Source organism: Gymnoscopelus braueri, assembly GCF_963280865.1.
Source record: "Gymnoscopelus braueri genome assembly, chromosome: 3".
Taxonomy (NCBI): domain Eukaryota; kingdom Metazoa; phylum Chordata; class Actinopteri; order Myctophiformes; family Myctophidae; genus Gymnoscopelus; species Gymnoscopelus braueri.
In genome coordinates, this window is record NC_137612.1 from 58,584,049 (window position 1) to 58,589,048 (window position 5,000).

Genomic DNA, 5,000 nt, shown 5'->3' on the forward strand with positions numbered 1-5,000 from the left:
GCACTCCGGGCTATCTTGAAAACTTCAGAGATGCTGCAGGGCCCACAGGGCAGAGCGGTAGTCGTGGCCGTACCTGCGGGCGATTGGACTGTAAACAGAGTCCTAACGATTCCTACCAGGTCCTAACACTATCCTAACAGATCCTAACAGAGGTCCTAACACTCCTAACAGGTCCTAACACTTCCTAACGGCCAATGCTAACAGTCCTAACAGCCAATCCTAACAGTCCTAACATGAGGGGGAAAAGAGCCAATCAGCTCTCAGAAGGGGGAGGTGACTTGCTTTTCCCTAACCAATCACTAGAGATCAATGTACACTGGCGGATCTTTATAAACACTGTAAAGTTTGCGCTATCAGGAGGAGAGTACTGATTTAAATACAGCTTATTAATCAGTAGCGCACACCCACCCTCAGAAGAGTGTATGGTCTGGAGCCAAACATATACTGTACATCAGCTCGCGGATGCAAAAAAAAGTAAGTTTCATTGGTTTGTTGTTACTGAACATGTTAAATGCTGTGCATGTTTCGTTTAAAAAGAACGTGCAGATGTGTAGCATCAATGCACCATTCAGTGTAAGTTCTACATATGTTGTCAGCTAAAGTCCAATAATATTATCATCATCGGAGTTTGGTAGCCTTGGATCAAGAAGACTATCATGGATGTATTTTATCGAGACCGCTTTCGTATCTACGATAGTCTTGGCTGGCACCCCCCAATGCGTCCTGCACTTTTACCAGTAAAGCCCGTACTTCTCCGTACATTTACAAAACATTTTTATAATGTACTTATCCGGTTGCCCCAAATGTTAACTCGCGCTGCGGAGTCTTTGTGTAATGTATTAGTCCATATTTTTCAATAGATATGTGTTTTAATCCCGTTTGTGGCCGAATGCAATTTCCCCCCCTCGTTTACTTCCTGTTTACATAGAGTGTAATTCTGGCTTTTACCTGATGCGCCCCCTCACTACCACCCATTGAGCACGGGAGTGACAGGGAACTTCAGACAGAATTCGACACAGACGGGATTAAAACACTTCTTTATTGAAAAGTACAGACTAATACATTGCACAAAGACTCCGAAGCGCGAGTTAACATTTGGGGCAACTGAATAAGCACCATATATATATACAATTTATTTTACAGTACAGGCTTTACTGGTGAAAGTGCAGGACGCTCTGGGGGTGCAGCATGCCAGCATTAGCTCTGGTTTATAGCGTTAGAAGGAGTCGTCTTTCTAACGCTATGGACCAGAGCTAGTGCAGCATGATATAACTATTAAAAGAAAGATTCACTTGGAACATCATAGATGATAAATTGAAGCAAATTAAGTTTTAAGCTGAAATATGCATGGACCAGTACCTCAGTAACTGTCTGTGCAGTGTGAGCCTGCTTCTGCGTGTTGTGTTGTCTGACATGTTGACAGTGGTGGACAAAGTACTGTTTTCACTTCAGTAAAAGTATCAATACTGCCTCACATTGTGAGCTTGTAGATCGGCTGTGTTTTCAAATAGCCTAAGTCTATATAGGGCTGAAGTGGTTAATTTATGTTTTGTAATAATATTTAAAATCTACAAACTAGTAACTACAGTTGTCCAATAATTGTAGTAAACAAAAAGAGTAAAAGTACTATATCTGCCTCTGAGCTGTAACAGAGTAGAAGTAAAAGTATTGAAAATTGGAAATGCTCCAGTAAAGTAAAAATACCTCAATATTGTACTTAACTATAGTACTTGAATACATGTACTTAGCAGTGGTGGAAAATATCCAAGTACATTTACTCAAGTACTGTACTTAAGTACAATGTTGAGGTATTTGTACTTTACTTGAGTATTTCCAACTTTTACTCCACTACATCTGAGGCATTTTCTTTACTTTTACTCCACTACAATTATTTGAAATCTTTACTAGTTACTTTTTAGATATAGATTACTACAAAACATACATTAACCACTTCAGCCCTATATAGACTTAGGCTATTTGAAAACATAGCCGATCTACAAGCTCACAATGCGACGCAGTATTGATACTTTTACTAGTAAAAACTAAGTACTAAAACATTTGCCCCCACCCCCAGGTTGAGAGAAACAGTTTTGTGTTTTATCCTGATAGTAACAGATCATATTCACTATAGTGTGACTATCAGTATGCAAGCTTTCACCCCTTGATAATCAGACATACAGTAATCAGATAATCAGATCTCCAACAAGAAATATTAAATAATCAGATAGCAAAGAGAACGAAATACTCCTAACAAGAGAAAACAAATAACTTGAATGAAAAAATACACTCTCCTAAAGAGAGTAACAGACAGTTACCCATCTCTACAGGAGAGCACGATGCCTTGAGGTACACACTAAGAGGCACACAGAGCCACTGCTCTGTCTGGCAGCCAGCAGTTGAATGAAAGAGTAATATCGTTTCTCAGGCCTTTATATACACCATGCAGTGAGTGGCTGATTTGTTGCATCGGTGCTGAATCAGTCACTCGCAGTCACTCACTGCACTGGTGTAAGGATGGGAGGGGGAAGGGGGCAGTCTGGAGGTAGGCCTACTGGAGAAAATAAAGGAGATTGAAGTGGATAGCATACATTGTTACTACTGACACCCCATACTGATATTGTATTAATATGCAAGCTCTCACCGCTTTGTCAGAAATGGATTGGATTGAATATCTCACAGACTGCAAATTATAGTGCAAATGAAGTGCTCCTTACTCAATCTGAAGCCACATATCAACACCACTACCCTTTTGCAACAAGTGTTGCATGTCAATTCTATGCTAATGGCATTGACATGTATTAGTGTCATCCTCTGGTACATCTTTTGTTAAGACTCTAAGACTTAGAGTCTTAACAAAATACCCGAAGATTCATGTCTTTTTGTGACACCTAACCTAACTAAAGTCTCACATTTAGGTTTTCAAATTCAAGGCCTGAAAATGTCTTAATGTCTGGGATTGTGGCATTGGAGGAATTAAATGTTTTTTTTACATTTGACCCTTGTATTTGTAGTGACGAAGCATGGCAAGCCAGAGGAGCACTGGAGAGGAATTATGGTGCTGTACGCCAAGGGGGCGTACAAGTTCTCCACGGGCCAGCGTCCGAGGAACAGGCACTGGAAGGCTGTACTTACACGGATAGATGACTGTCCCTTGACCCCAAAGTTTAACCTGCCAATCAGATATGTGGACATCTTTGGGAGAAAAATTGAATGTTCTTGTGGATATCACATGGTAAGCTAAATTGACAGTTCCAGTTGTAGTATAAGTATATCCATAAGTAACTATTCACTTGTAAAATAAACTTTGTAAAAAAGTATACCTATAAGTATAAAAAGTAGAGACAATTATTTTACGTGTGCGCGCATGCATGCGATGTGGGGGGGGGGGGTTGCTACTGTTATATATTGATGTATAGTTTACAGTTTAGGCATTTAGCAGACGCTCTTAATCCAGAGCGATTTACAGTAAGCCAGGATACAAGATGTAATTGATGTAATTGAAAATGTAAAACCTTTTTCCAGACAGGCCAAACGTCCAGCACCGCCAGCCAGCAGCAGGCGTCCACCACCGCCAGCCAGCAGGCGTCCAGCGCCGCCAGCCAGCAGGCGTCCAGCGCCGCCAGCCAGCAGGCGTCCAGCGCCGCCAGCCAGCAGGCGTCCAGCGCCGCCAGCCAGCAGGCGTCCACCACCGCCAGCCAGCAGGCGTCCAGCGCCGCCAGCCAGCAGGCGTCCAGCGCCGCCAGCCAGCAGGCGTCCAGCGCCGCCAGCCAGCAGGCGTCCAGCGCCGCCAGCCAGCAGGCGTCCACATCCTGTGAAAAAAAGAACTGCAGAAATCAACATTATCCCTTGTGTTTTTACAGGTTTAACCCCAGTCCACAAATGGTTCCGCCCATGGAATCCAGTGGTAAGACTGGACTCATTCCATTTCATGAGGCGTTTCACACGTGGCTGCACAACCGAGCACCATCCACTTTATGGTACCTTCTGCGCCAAGCTGACCGACTGCATCTTTGAATGGGACAGAGAGGACTACGACCGTCTGAAAGGGGCAAAAAAGGCAGAGCTCGTTAAAAAAAACCCAGGTCATGTTCCCACTGACGCTGAGGTTTTAATAAACATAAGCTCCAGTGAGAAGGCCAAATACTGCCGCCGGAAAACCAGAGGTGTGAATACATGCCATGAAGAGATTCAGAAGCTGCTTGATTCCATGTGGTTGCTGACGGACACACAAGGTGTTCCTCTCATTAACAAGGAGAGCATGGTCAATGTGTGGAAGGCACAGCAGAAACATCTAGGCTGCATCCAGGATCCAGTTGGAATTCAGCTTTACACTAAGACTGGTGTTAAGGTTAGTTATGTGATGTGTGACTTTGTTGTTGTCGCACATTTCGATTGTTGTAATGTGCTTTATAAATAAAGTTTGATTTGAAGGTCCAAAAAGGAGACAAACAACTGGATGTCCTGAGGTGTGCCCGAGGTTCCTCTTCACTTGAGAGTTTTCATCGGCACCAGTGCAGTTTTATTCCAGGTACTTAACATCCGCATGGCATTTTGTTTTGACTGTAGCTGACTTGTCATAAGATTTAAAACTAACTTAAAATCTATATATTTTGTCTTCAAGGGTGGAGATGCAATGCTCTGCATACGCAGATGTATATTTTGGAGGGTTTGTCCCGGTGGAACATTGATCGGGGTCAACAAATGCTGAACACAAGTAACCCGTCTGGCACGAGACTGTACGATGTGCATTTGATGAGTAATATCCATGACCTGAGCAACAGTGTCCTTGGATACTCCCTTATGCCAGAATTCCTACCCCCTGGAAAACCCACTGGTAAAATTGTCAAGAAAAAAAGAAAATAAACAAGACATTATCTATGGGACCTCACTGTCAAGTTATAGCAATCATTGATTATGCTACTTAAATCTTTGTGTTTTTCCCACTTCTCTTAATGGCAGGTGAGCGTATTGCGGTGGAATACCTTCTCTCACAGACTGAA